General features: G+C 42.4%; 1 protein-coding gene across 2 annotated transcripts in view; it reads right to left on the minus strand.

Annotated features, from left to right (window-relative positions):
• The window catches only part of Dab2 (DAB adaptor protein 2), a 51,520-nt gene extending 37,003 nt beyond the window's left edge, over positions 1-14,517 (minus strand). The window contains exon 1 of one of the 2 annotated variants that reach the window (XM_042690497.1): positions 14,258-14,517. The gene's annotated coding sequence lies outside the window, so the exon portion shown is untranslated. The remainder of the gene's footprint in view (positions 1-14,257) is intronic. The other variant, XM_042690498.1, reaches the window with a different exon arrangement.
• Positions 14,518-15,226: the final 709 nt, after the last annotated feature.

A 15,226-nucleotide genomic window follows, 5' to 3' on the forward strand; every position in this document is an offset into this window, starting at 1 on the left:
AATGTCTGTAGTTGGGGCTGGTGGCTTAGTGGTAGAGTGCTTGCCTAGTGGGCGTGAAGCCCGGGGTTCTGTTCCGCAGTACCACATCAACAAAAAAGGCAGGAAGTGGCTCTGTAGCTCAAGTGGTAGAGCACTAGCCTTGAGCAAAAGCTGCTCAGGGGCAGTGCCCAGGCCCTGAGTTCAAGCCCCAGGACCGGCAAAAAAAAAGGAAAAGGAAATGTGTGTAGTTGCAATGTTTTGTTAACTAGCAATGCCTCAACTGACATAGTGTAGAAGCATGTAAACAATTAGTTGCTTCAAGGAAAACAGTAAAAAAAAAATCAACAACAAACAAACAAAAAAACTACACCAACACTCTGCTTCATCCCTCTAAAATAAGCAAAGTTCTACATTTAAGATTAACTATTAGACATGGGTACAAGTAAAATTTTTTTAGTCTCCACAGTGTTCAAGGTCCTTACCCTAAATTCCATTTTATCCCTGAACCCTCCAAATAAGAAATTCTCTTGAGTAAAAAGGAATTTCAATTCTTGATTTTGATTCTCTTGATTCTTCTTCTGAATATGTTATCTACCTCACACTGTGCCTAGCCTGCTTCAATAGGCAAATGCTAAGTCAACAGCTTACCATCCAAGATGGCCATCAGATTCTACTCTCAGGCTATGAGTATTAGGAAAAAAAAAACCCTAAAGGCCTTCAAACGCAGTCTTTTGTGTTCCAAGTATGTGGAAGTTTTTACAGTGATAGACAGGAAATAAGCTTCACCCTGAAAGTTGATGAGGTATGCCAGCAAATTAATTAATATAATGAATCTATATCCCTACTGTGCACCAATTCTTCCAGAGGTTGGGATCCATCTATAAACACAATAAAGCTCTTTTCCCTTACAGTGTTACAGTCTGGACAAAATCTGTCAGCCTAAAGGTTGACAAGCTTTCAGAAAAGAGACACAGTTAGCAGAGCTAGTTAAGGTGGAAGAGCAGGAAGTAGGGTTGGGGGTAGTTTGGATGGGTTCTTTAGAAATGCAAAAAGAATTGTATACTTTCTTTTTTTTTTTAATTGTGAAAATACTGTACAGAGGGGTTACAATTACAGGGGCAAGATAATGAGTACATTTCTTATCAAGCTGAGTTGTATACTTTCTAAACGTTTAAGATTAAGTAGTTGTACAAAGAGGTTACAATTCCATGTCAGGCTATGCATCTTGGTCCATGTCAGCCCTTCTTTTATCTTCCCTCAGTTTGAGTACTTTATTTTTAGAAGTGAAATTTATTGAATGTGTATTATATGCCAGGAAGTCAGGTATTACCATTTCTCTTTGGTTGAAGAAGAAGCCAAAAGAGCAGAAGGAAAATAACTTTCTGAAAGTCACATGGTCTGATGCCAATGGTGCAACTTATTTGCTTTAAAATAGCATAGACAAAGGAAAATAATGAAGCTTGTTCTTCAAAAATAGGTGCAATTTGCATTAGCCAGAAAATCCACTTGGGAAAGAGGATTTCATAGCAATGTGCAAATGGTATTCATGTCAGCTTAGCTTGTATACTGGGCTGGTGTTGGGTGATGGCAGAGGAAACTTGAAAGGTGGGTCAAGCTGGATTGCGGGGGTGGGGGGATAGGGGGGTGGGGGGGGCTGGGGGGAGGGAGTTACAGCACCATGCTTTGTCTAGACTGTAGCAGAGAGACATAGAGGTTTGGAGTGGTAATGTGGAGGCTGGAGTAGTGACAAATATGAGTATAGAGATGCATCAAAGAGCGAAATAGCTTTGTAGTATGACAGCTGCATAGACTGTCCCTTGGCGTGAATCAATGCCACTAGTTTCTTTTATTTAAATACTTGGCTTATCTTCTGGAAAACAAAAAGCCTTTTAATAAAAAGGTTAAGGTCTAATGATATGAAATGTCACATTCAAGGTTATCTCTTCATGACAAGCTGTGGTGCTCAGTGACCCTCAAACTTCAAATAAAGCACATCCTACAAGTGGCTTTTAAAGATATTCAAAGGTCACTGCATCTTGCATCCTTTATTTTAAGATCTATTTCTCCTAAGAAGAAGTACTTCTAATATCAGCATTAAAAACATCTTATAAATGATATTGTATTTGGAAGCACACGTGCCTCAAAAAATAAAAAAAGGAAGATCTTTTGTTAAAGGGAGCTGAGTAAAATAGTGTTACACCCTTTTGGTTTTTTGTAAATAGAATTACAGCATTTCGCAATTTCTCACATATTTATCATATAACTACTGGAAGTCTGAATCGATCAGTGCTAGGAAAGGCTGCTGAAGACAGTTGCAGATGTGAAATACAGTATGATAGAATAAGTAGAGTTTGAGTAAGTGATATTAAGATGGCATATGCCTTTATTTAATTTAATTTAATTAATTTATTTATTTTTGGCCGGTCATGGGGCCTGAACTCTGGGCCTGGGCACTGTCCCTCCGCTCTTCAGCTCAAGGCTAATGCTCTACCACTTGAGCCATAGCACCACTTCTGGCTTTTTCTGCTTATGTGGTGCTGAAGAATCAAACCCACAGCCTCATGCATGCAAGGCAAGCACTCTACCACTAGCTACCTTCCCAGTCCATGCCTTAATTTTCATTATGAAATTCCTCAGATACATGATAATTTGTGAGGCATCAATGTTTAAAATGTAGGCAGTGTTGGAGATACTGCTCTGTGGCAGAGTACTTGCCTGGCATATTAGCACGCTGAGACCCTAGGTTTGTCCCTTAGCATCCAAAAGGGGAAAGAAAAATCAATAGGTTGTTGTCTATATTTTAAGGTCCAGTAACATTCAGTGGAACTCCAAAGCCAAGAAAATCTACAGATAGAACATACAGACATCTGCAAGAGAAGAGAACATTGCACACCTCCAGCTGTTGCCATGGCCAGCTCAAACATCATTAACTGGTACTTACCTGTCCCAAGTTGTTGGGGAAAGCGCCTAATAAATTCAAAATTCAACAGTAATTGATAAATCAAAGGATGACGACATGAAAAAACAACACTCTGATGATAAGATTTTGTCGTTGATCAAGGTATGAATTATTGGTTTATAGCCTGGGATTCTTGGACACAGTAGAGACTGTGCAAACAGTAAAGGGTTAGCAATCGAATCTCAGCTGTTTAAAGAACCTAACAGACATTACATCTTAGCCCACAATACAGCTGTACTTGACTTTAAAAAAAATCAAGTTTCTTTGATTTGGGAAGAAACTGTGTGAAGTCAAAGCAATTACCCATTCAGCCCTGAGCCAAAAGTTTTATCTATTATCTCTACTGAACTGGTTATTTAATCAACAATCTTGTGGTGGGTATGTTTTAAAAGCAGAAACAAAAGACTAAAGTGTGATCTTTGGATCAAATATCAGCTTGAAAACTTTTCCTTGCAATTGTATTAGCCAGGTGCTTGCATCCACCAAGACTGATAGACATATGGGTGAAAATGAGTCTTCCATTGCTAGAAGTTAAACCATAACTTGGAAAGACCACACCATCTGGAGAATTTCAGTAACAGCTGTCTGCCATTCTCAGGCCCTGAGCAGATATAAACTAGAACAGCACATGAATATTGTTCATTATTAATTAACTTAACTTTTTTTTTCAAAAAGAGGGCTTGGAACTGTTTTTACTTACACCAACAGATGATAAGACAAGCGAAGGCTTTCCATTTTGTTCACTCTATAATAAATTATGGTTAACTTTGTAAGTGAAAGTGGCTTAAGTTACTCATTTATCTTGCCATCTGGTTATTGTTTTCAAATGCCTACTATGGTCAAAGCACTCTATTGCTCTTATATTTGGCATCAAGGCAGGCATGATCTCTGCTCTCAGTGGGTAGAAATACTCTCAGGTATAGACAGGAAGAAAGAACAACCAAGTAATAATTATAACTGATGCTAAGTGTTTTGAAGGAAATGTTTCTAATTTGGATAGAAAGCTTCTTTCTTATCATTGTAAGAGAAAACAAAATAAATACTCCTTCGAAGAATTCATTTCAAATCACTCTCTTATTGATATCAACCATGGAAAGCTATCACTTTCATCTTACTATCCTTCAACAGTTTATAAATTATAGATTGAAGCATTAGGTGGGGGATATTTGCATTCCCTGTTTGCTGAGTGTCCTGTAGCCATTTTGCTGCAGGAAGTACACCTTTCTGACAACACCTGAGGAAGGAGATAATTGTGTGATACACAGGTCATTAGAGATTATCACTTGCAAAGTTATGTGAAAAGCCCAAGTTCTGAGCCATCACCATTTCCATTCTGAGAGAATTAGGAAGGGAATATAAAATCACACTTAGTTATGTCACTTTTATCAAGAAAGTGATCTTGGTAAGTTTCCATAAGTCCTGGCTGTATGCATGAAGTGTAAGAATCCAGATTCTAAAATACAACATAGTTACATCCATTATTGCTGTAAAAAAGAGTCCTTGTCTAGAAAGCTGGGTGTTTGCATTGCTATTCACTAACTGGGAATGGACTTTGGAATTTATTTTGTACATTGTTGTGTTTAAGAGGGCTATGATAGTATAGGCTGTATCGCTCACCATGAATCTAAGACTTTGCTACTTTGCTATAGATTATTTACATGTCTGCTCCATCTAACAAGCTCTACTGGCCCATGTTTCATAATGACCCTCTATTTACATGTTTCCCTTCATCCCTACAACACATTTCTTTATAAAGAGTTTCAACAAAGCTCCCTAACTTTGCCTAAGTAGGACAAATACCACGCCAAATTCCCCCTCCCCAATAAGCTGTACCACCTTGTATCATATGCATAGTCCTCCACTGCCCATCTGACTCACACTGCAGTCTATTTTTACCTTTTGTACACACACAGCACAGATACTCCTTATTAAACTTGAAACACCTCAGGTTGAAAAGGTATGAACTTTATAGGATGCATTTTCTTCCAGGCTTTCAAAAGGATTCCTATAAGAATAAAAGTTGTAAGAAAGTCTGACTGCTCCTAAATTTTGTGCCCTGTGGGTCAAATTTTCCTGATACTATATTAAGCAGGTATCACTGTTGAGTCTCCTATGCACACTTTGAAATTTAGAGGCCTTTCCAAACAGGCTACAGATTATACAAATGCAGAGCCACCTGTGCTATACAGATAGATCGTTCCCTTCTCTTTTCCCTGAAGACAGACAAGAATATACCAGGCTTCTGTTAGTGTCTTCCTTCCCTGTTAACACTGACTTTCTTCACTTACTTATGTGTCATTTAAAGCTCACACAAGATGTGTAGTCTCAGGGAGATTTCTACTGATCCCTTATGAGCCATATTATTTTTTCCACACTGGCTGTAACTTACCACTTGCCTCATGTAAAATTCTCCTCTCAATTCAGCAAAGCTTTTGAGGGTAGAGAATAATTTGTCTGCTTTTCTAAGGGCCTACACAGTCTGGTAAAGAGCAGTGTACTTTAAAACACTGAGCAACACACAATGAAGTGAGGTGGAGCATGCCTGCAATCCTGACGCTCAGGAGACTGAGGCAAGAAGGTTCGAGACTAGCCTTGGCTACATATTGAATCTTGTGTGAAAAACAAAACAAAACAAAAAAGCAATGAAACAACAAAGATGAATATTCTTTTGCTCATTAATTAGATTTAAATAACTTTTACTTTGTTATCTTTTAATGGAATATACTTTTTTAGTTGCTAATCAGTCTCCACTGGAATTCATGCATCCTCATAGCTAGGTTAACTCCTCTGAGTCAACATGTAACTTTTCTGCTTAAATGAAGGGGTCTGCTTAACAAATACAAATCTGAATTCTTAGTCTGATATCTATGGGTTGGTATAAGTCATCTCTTCTTTCCATGCAATAGGGTCTCATAGCTCTCTGCCACCTGTGTTCTCACTTGGCCAAACTTTCAAAGTTCAATCTTTGGTCAAAACCTTTACTTGCTCACCTATGTGATTTCTTTGTGTTACTTCCTACACTGCATCTTCTCAACTGACCTTTGCTTATCTGACTTGCATCTTTTCCTTAAAGGCCAATCCCAGTGACTCTTCCTCTTAAGCTATATAGCACCCTTGATCCCTTAGTTATAATAAAATTCTGCCAGGGGCTGGTGTCCCGCACCCATAATCTTAGCTTCTCAGCAGGCTGAGATCTAGAGATTATGGTCTGAAACTAGCCTGCATCTATGAGACTTAGCCAGAAGTGAAGGTATCCCTCAAGTAATGGAGTGCCAGCCTTAAATGAAAAAGACAAGCAAGAGGACAAGGCACTGAGTTCAAATACCAGAACTGGCACAGAAGTAAACGAACAAACAACTAGGTGCTACATAAGCATTTATATTCTTCTATAACTTTTTTTGTAGACAGCACTTGACATATGTCCTCCAGCATTTGTAAGGTCAATATTTGCATCCAATTTTCAATAACAACCTTTTTTTTTTTATCATTGAGAACTTCAGAGAGCCAGATAAATCAGAAATCTATCCCTCCTCAAAACAAACCAACAAGTTATCAGGCAATTAAGCAAACAACTCTACATCAAATACACTGTAAAAGGTACCTTGGACATGAAATAAATTTTTTAAATAGTTGTTTAAATTGAAACTATAAGCATGTCTTCTGAGTCTTACCTATAATTGAACCTTGGTCCAGGTAGAAATGAAAATGGAACCTCAGTATCACTTAACTATTGATAGATGAGCCTGTCCCATTAGCTACATATTTGCTTTCTGTTTCAAAAGTGAGATCAAATAGAACCAAATCCAATTTTAGAGGACAAGGGGGAATAAATAATTTAAGGAAATATAACAACAGCAACAATAAAACATAAAACAATTTACAGCAATAGGATCCAGTGCTGATATAATTAAAGTATAACCATGACTTTCCTTAAAGCATAAACATTGGAGCACCTACTATGTATAATCATTGTGATTTCTGATCTTCTGGCTAGCAGAACAACTGTATGGTTTAACAATGCAGCCAAAACCCACCTGGTTCAGTGTTATTCATACAATATGCCAACCATCTGGTATATATTCAAACACACTTGGCTTATTTCTATTGCACTAAAGGTTAATCAAAATCACAAAATAAAAAACTGCACTACCAAGATGAGTTGTATTTATAAACTGATTTTGTTGAACCCTCTTTGTAAAACTACTTAAAGAGCATAAAATAAAATGTACTTTAGTCTATAAATTATATATCACAAGCAATCAGAACAGAACTTAGTCCTAATCAAACATTTAAAAATATGAGAAATGAAAGCTGAATGCATTGGTATGCATTTGCAATCCTAGCACTTGGATGCTGCGAAGTTCCAGCTTGGGCTACATGCTGAGTCCCTCTCTCAAAAATTAAGGAAGAAGAGAAGGAGAACGAGTAGGAAGGGGGGGGGGAGGAGGGGAAGGCAGAGGAAGAAGGAAGGCAAGGAAGGGAAGGAAGAGAAGGAAGGAAGGAAGGAAGGAAGGAAGGAAGGAAGGAAGGAAGGAAGGAAGGAAGGAAAGAAGGAAGGAAGGAAGGAAAGAAGGAAGGAAGGAAGGAAAGAAGGAAGGAAGGAAGGAAGGGAGGGAGGGAGGGAGGGAAAGAGGGAGGGAGGAAGGAAGGAAGGAAGGAAGGGAGGGAGGGAGGGAGGGAGGGAGGGAGGGAGGGAGGGAGGGAGGGAGGGAAGAAGGAAGGAAGGTTTGTTGAGTCCAGTCTGGAGCAAGGAAAGGAAAGGATTATTTTTCAATTTCCAGTTTAGAGGGTATGGATTAACTCTAGACTGTTAAGTAGATTTAATTGTCTTGCCTATATTACAGTGGTAATTTAAAAGTTAATGTTCATTTCTACTCATTCATGAATGAAGTGCTGCAGTATTCTATTGGAACTCACATTCAATAGTTTCATGACTTTAAGGAAAAGTGGTCAAATTTTCAGCGTAAATTCTCTACAAATTAGCTTGTCTAAAACTCATCAAGGAGCCGGGCATTGATGGCTCATACCTGTAATCCTAGCTACTCAGGAAGCTGAGTTCTGAAGATTGCTGTTGAAAGCAAGCCGGGGCAGAAAACTCCAGGAGACTCTTATCTCCAATAAACCATTCAGGAAACAGAAGTGGCTCTGTGACTCAAGTGGTAGAGCACTTGTTTTGAGCTGAAGAGCTGAGGGACAGTCCCCAGGCCCAGAGTTCAAGGCCTATGATCAACCAAAAAGAAAAAAACAACAACAAAAAACACCAAAAAATGAGAACATTTTCTAATATCACCTTAGTAAGTGCCTCAGTTGCTCTAAGGAATCTTGTTTTTGTTTTCCCTTCTCTTTTTACCTTCAAGGCAACTCATTTTACTGATGGAAAAAATGAAACTCAAATGTTATACTTCTTCTCTTGTACAGCAAAGCTGGCTTGTGGACATGTCATTTGTAGTTCAGAACCCAAGGTCTTAACCACTAACCTATCTCCTTAAAACCAGAGCTCCAATTTGCTACTGAAGGATCACACCCTTGTATTTTTCAGTCTGAAGTATGATCCCGGCCAAACATCAGTCTCTGTGTAGGACTAGTCATTCTTAGGATGGTTTTGCAAGGTGGGTGTGGGACTTAAGGGCCAGAAACTCTGAGTAGCATTTCTGAGAAATGGGAGAGCTGTAATTCCAGTGAAGGTCTGCTGATGGTTAGACTTTCTGGACATTGCTTCATTGGTTTCTTCTATGATTTTTTTTCCCCCACTGCAAATGTGGCATGATACTTATTATTCAGATAAACATGGGGATTCTGTTTGTAAAGTTTGAAGCTTGAATCCTAGCTCTACCACTTAGAGCTAATCATATTAGCACTAAGAAATGTTTTTTTTCTCTTTCCTGTTATTTAAAGTCAAGTCAAACATAAGGCTCCATAAAAATTAAGTGCAATAGACTCATTTATGGGGGGCCTTCATCTGTATTCTGGACAGAGCATGAAAAACAAAACAAAATATTTTATGGGTTAGAGAAAACCATCTGGTTCAAGGGTAGTGGTTTACTGGAGTTAGAAAAAAGGGTAGGTTTACTGGAGTTTAAAAAAAAAAATAACTAAGACAGTCTCCTAATAAATGGAGATTAATTATACTCTTTAAAAACTTGAGCAGAGGACAAAAGATTTAGAAGTGGAGTGATAAGACAAAACAAAGGCGTATATTGGTATTCTTTGGATTAAGAAGGCAAAATTTGAGATATTGGGGAAAATGACCAAGTTAGATAACTGTACTTTTTTATCTTTCTACATTCTAAGATTCATCCATGGTGTTTAAATGCTTTTGCTTCATTATTTCCATGACTAGTTTAAAGCATTATTTCAAATATTTTCTTATACTTTCCACTGAACAACTGAATCATAAAAGTGATTTATAGAAGTTACTTTTAGGTCACATGAGAGCTTGTTGAAATACAGCTGGCCAAGCCTTCCTCTGAGTTCGGTTCAGTAGAGCTGGCATGGGGACCACACTCTTAAGAACCACGGCCTTAGAAATGTTTTATCTATGAAACACACACTGAGCTAAGTGTCCAATCTTGAGAGCTTGAGAGTTAATTTGCTACATGTGAATTTATGTATAGTCTAAGCCACATAAAATCTGTCACATGAGGACCCAAGCCAATGCCAAAGTAACACTAAATCAGATTGCTGAGCAAAAAATAGAGGCACATTTTATCAAGAGAATGTTAAAAACATCTCCACTACCCAAATGTATTCCAAGTTTAGCTGTATTTTTTTATTTAGTTAGTTTTTTACTTTTGAGGTGTTGAGGATTGAACCCAGTGCCTTCATTCATGGTAGTTAGGTAGCCTAGTGCTGAGTTCTTGGACAGTATTTCAGGCTCAAGTTTCTAGAATTACTGCTTCCTACCTTACTCTCTCCATTCATTTTGTGGTTACCTGAAAATCTAAATGACATTCGTCATCCATTCTGCTTCCTGGTAACATTCAGTTCCACTGCCCCATTACTCAGAATTCTTACCAGCTGACGTCAGCTAAAGGTTACTTTCCCCCAGATAGCTTGTGTCAGTCATGATAATAGACAGAAATTGCCAGGTGGCTTCTATATTGAGGCAATAATTTCTTTTTGAAACTGTGTAAGCCTCCATGTTTTGCTATCTAGATAGCGTAAGAATTAGCAAAGGGGACAAAGTCCTGGGCTTCAAATAAGTTTGAGGGATAGGAAGAGGGTAATGCAAGTAGAGAGGAGATTCTACTTCATTTAGTCATTTCCATTTTTTAACCAGGAAGCAATCTGTTCCGATTCTGCTTGGTCTAGAGGCAAGCTTCCTTCCAGGGTTGGAGAAGGATGAGGAAGGGGGAGTAACCATGGCAACCTGCCCAGCTATGTGGGCAAGGATAGGATGAGGCCCTGCACATCCTGGGAAAAATGTTCAATTCTAGTCTAGTTTCTCAGTTTAGTCCGGGTGGTCCCTCCCTTCCCACTTCCTTGGCTAGACTGCTGACTTCAGTGGAAGGATTGCTCCTTCTCTGTAGGGAGTCTGAGAGGGTGTGGGGAAGACTTAAACAAGACAAGAGGTCATTTTGACCAAACCAAACAGCAGGCTGAGAACAGAGAGTAACTCTCTGTCTGTTCTAGCGTGAACACAAGCTAACATTCTGACTTTGTGAATATTAAGTGCTTGAAAGATTAACATTTTTTTCAGGTAGGTAGGTAGGTGGTATCCTATTTTGATGAAGAAATTCTCCATTTGCTTTCAGTACTCATAGCAATGTACAGTTTAGTTGTTCAGGGGGCCAAAACAAATAACCTAACATCTATTAACCAAGGTATTCTAAATCAATAGATTATCTTATCTTCCCAACAATCCAGGAATAGGCACTATTGTTCTTCAGATTAGAGAAGTTGTGGAGATCATATTTGGAATGAGACTTCAAAACTCAGGTCTTCAGTCACTAACCAATTGTGCTAAGTGGTTACACTGTGAAAGCGAGCCCTTCGTGTCTACACCAAGTATTATTAGTTCTTCGCTCAGCCATTTGTCTGGGTTTTACCTCCCAAATAAAACATGATAGCCTACTTTCCTTCAGAGTCACATGATTAATCTGTGAGGATACTATGACTTAGAAGTCTCAAATACACTTAGGATATGTCAAAGCTAGTCCATCTTAGTGTAACTCTGACTAACCTCTGTAACATTTAGTGGCGCTGCTTCAACTTTAAAATTACACAGCCACACTAGTAAGAATTTTAAAATACCACATTGTGTTATTCAGGTGTTTCATACTGCCAATCTGATTCTGGTTCCATTTCTGTCTGAGGGATAGAAAGTTTTTGTGTTTAGTCAGTTCCTAAACCTCCCTGGCCAGTCACGTTGCAAACTCTCCTTCTAGCTAGGGAGATATAAGTTCTGGCTAGCCTTAGGACAACTTAAACACCTGGAGAACTCAGTGTTCAGTAAGTCGTTGTCCCACATATTTGAGCATCTTAGCTTTGTCTTTAAGAATACTAATAACGCCCCCAGTTGAAAGAATGAAAGGAAACACACACACACACACACACACACACACACACACACACACACACACACACACACACACCACTTACAAAACTAGCCAGGTGCTGGTCACCAGTGTGGTGGCTCACACCTGTAATCCTAGCTGAGGCTAGGATCTGAGGATCTTGGTTCAAAGCCAGCCGGGCAGCAAAGTCTGTGAGACTCTTATAGGCAATGAACCACCAGAAAACCAGAGGTGGCATTGTGGCTCAAGTGGTAGAACATTCGCCTTGAGCTGAAAAGCTGAGGGACAGCGCCCAGGCCCAGAGTTCAAGCCCCATGACCAAAAAACAAAAACAAAACCCACAAAACCCCCACGAAAAACAAAAAAACAAAACAAAAAAACCCAACCAGATCAAAGTATAGTTAGTTGCACACTTGGGCCTACAGACATACAAGAATAGATAAGCAATGAAATAGCAATATATTAATTATCTATTTCTCTACAAACACTCCTACTGGCCATGAGCTACTCAGCAAATCATACATTCCCCAGCTCTCTTAATTCTCAGATAATTCAGGCATGAGTAAGCAGGCCAAGAAATATCACCCTGACCATCCATCCAGTCAGCAACTTCCAGAGGCCCTACACCATTGTCATACCAACCAAGAGCCTTAAAAGCAAAACTCTTCCACTCTAATAAGAGGACTGAAATCCCTCCAACCTTTGGAGCAAGACACCAAATAGGCTTAATGAACAGGAATTTGGACTTTTAGTTAAATTCTAAACCCATAAAGTCTGTGGTAGAAATGTAAACTCTGGATTTTGTCCTTCACATATTAGGAATGGCTTTTAATGAATATTGTCTTCCTTCCTTCACCTCGCTCATCTCCTCAGGTAAAGATCAATTGTGTGTGCTCCGCCATACACAGAATCATCACAGAATGGCAAATGAATACATACTAGAGCTCAAAGGTAGAAGGCATTTTTCCACTTTTCTGCAGTGTAGTTTAAGAATAACCAGTTTCTAGGGCAGAGATTGGATATGAAGGGACAGGGCTCGGAGTAGGAGGAAAAGGAGAAAGTTATTCAGCAAATACAGAAGGAAAGAATCCAGTTGGCCTTAGGAAGAAACTAAGAATCTGGAATCTGCTCCTGCAATATGCTTTGGAAAAGACCATGAGACCTTCTTTGTGCTTTCTCCTGGAGACGTTATATCCAAGGTTCATGAAATGCAGTGTTTCTTTTTTTCAGATACCCAGTACTTTACCAAAAAGGTCTTTCTACAGATACTTAAGGAAAGCCCGTATTCTCAAGACAATGAACTCACAACATTGTTGAGGTTTATTTCCTTCACTGAGGGGAGAGAGGGAAGCTGGGGTGAGTGGGCATCGGGTCAGAGAAGGGCAGCCTAATCAAGGGGAAGAAAGGGGGCATGAGGACAAGCCATTGGTAGCTGCGGGGGGGGGGCTCCCCCAGCCCCTTCCTCCTTCTCCAACTGCCAATAGACCCTTCTGTGTGGGGAGCCCACCTCAAGACTGGAAGCAAGATCAATTATATACCCCATCAAAGCCATTCCAGGAGCCTTATCATGTCAGACATCTCCACGACATTGTTTTTTGTTTGTTTTTGTAGCTGCCATTATTTCAGTTTGAGTTGTCTTGCCTCCTTCTCCCCCACTCTCCTACTTTGCCTGATTGGGGCCAGAAATTCTTTCATTAAGTCACTTTATAGAGCAACAGCAACATTTACTATTCATGAAGTCGCCCCTCCATAATTTTTAAGTCTTTCCATGTGTCTGGAGGCTTGTTCCTGCTCTTCGCATTTCATAGAGCAGATCTTTTCCTTCCAAACACAGAGAGAGAGAGAGAGAGAGAGAGAGAGAGAGAGAGAGAGAGAGAGAGAGAGAGAGAGAGAAGGGGGGGTGAAAGGGGGAAGGCAGGGGGTGGCTAGCGTGGAGATAACGTCGAGACTCTGTAAGTGTTTTTAATCCAGTTAGATTTCCCTTTGGATTCCAAGAGTTCCCTGCCGAATCCGGCCAAGGACTAGAATTCCACGCTAAGGATGAAGTCAAGAAGGAAAGACAAGTAACAGAGACAGAGCGATGCGATGAAAACCCATGAAACCGCTAGCTTGACTGCGACTCGAAGGATTTAACCCATTCATCACCCCCCCCCCCCGATTCTGGACAATTCTCAGTCTCCCCCCACCTCCATCCCGCCCTTCCCAGCCGTTTACAGCAGTCAGGCCAGCGCCATCGAACACCTTCAGGGATTTGGAACAAGCTCCCGAAGTCCCCCGGGCAGATTCTTTCTCAGGAATGCCCGCCTAAGACAAAGTTCACATTCTAGTCCCAGATGCTGTCAACCCGCAGGACCACAGGCACCAGCCAGGTCCCCCCCCCCCCCTCCATTCACGAGTTAATTAAAATGAAATAAACACCTTTCGGGAGTTAAGAAGGTGATCGCAGCCACGCCGGCGTCTTCCCGAGGCGGCCCGCCGAGCTCTTACACACGCGCGCGCACACGCGCACGCACGGGCGCTTGTTAACGCCACATCTGGAACCAGACCTCCTAGGTAAACGCGGTCCTCGGAAAGCGATCGCCCTGATCAGGCCCACCCCTTCTTCTTCCCAAGACCCGCACACCCGCCCTCCTCCTCCGCCCGTCCGTCCCCCCCCCCCCCTCCACCCACCTCCCCCAGGTTCTGCGCCCAAGGTGGAGGTGGGGATGGGAGGGGGCGGGAGAAGTTAGCCGGAGGGGGGGGCGAGGAGGTCGCACCCAAGTGTGGAGCCACCGCCCGGGGACGGGGCGCACCGCGGACTCACCGGCTAGCCAGCTAGCGCCTGGGCGAAGCGCGCATGACGGTCCCGCGCCCGGCCGCCCCGGAGCCTCCCCGGCTGCAGCGGCCGCCGACTCGGTGGGCTCCGCTTAAATAGCCGCGGGCCGGGAGCCTGGGAGCCGCGCGGCCACTCCCGGCGCGAGGGAGATATGGTTCTAATCAGATGCTGGCAGCCCCGGGCGCCCCAGGAATGCGCCGGGATGTTTTTGCTGCCGGGTTTGGTAACTCCCCCTCAACGTGTCTGCCCAGTCTTCCAAACTTAACTGTTTATTAACTCGCGCCGCCGCCGCCGGCGCACGGCGCACGGCGCACAGGGCCGGTTCCGGGGCTGGCCGAGCCCGGCCAGCTGGGGGCGATCGTCGGAGGAGGGAGGACCCCCCCCCCTTCCCCTCCCCTCCCGCCCGGGGCGGCCCGGAGCCCGCGGCGGGGACGGCGCGGGGCGGGGACCCTGCAGGGCGCGGGCGGGACAGGGGGGGGGGGGGGTGCACGTAAGGACAGGAAAGGGAAAACCCGGAGGGAAGGCCTGGGATCGGGGTGCCGCAGCTCCCCGGTCCCTTCGCGGGATCGGCCCCCGGGAGCGGCGGGGGTGGGGGGAGCTTCGAACAAAGAGCCGCCTTCACTCCCCAGGAGGGGCGCGGGGCTCCTGCCCGCCGCTCACCAGGACTGCCCAGGCGGGGTGCTCAGACTGGAGGGCCATCTGTGTGTGTGCGTGCGTGCACGTGTGAAACAAACGCGCCCCATTCACGTCTGAAATCGAATCCTGCAGACGGACGCCCAGCGATGCGCTGCCCACGAAACGTGTCAGCACGCCGGGTTAACCGACGGGATCAGATCCATTCAACCTACCGCAAGGAGCCCTTTCCTTCTTCCTTTCCTACCTATATTTTCAGGTCTAGAAAACTTATCTGAAATGAGCGCGCTCTCTCCATTTTAACCCACATTTTCCTGTCTAGAA

This window comes from Dipodomys spectabilis, unplaced genomic scaffold (genome assembly GCF_019054845.1).
Source record: "Dipodomys spectabilis isolate Male_0828 unplaced genomic scaffold, ASM1905484v1 ptg000138l, whole genome shotgun sequence".
Classification (NCBI taxonomy): Eukaryota; Metazoa; Chordata; class Mammalia; order Rodentia; family Heteromyidae; genus Dipodomys; species Dipodomys spectabilis.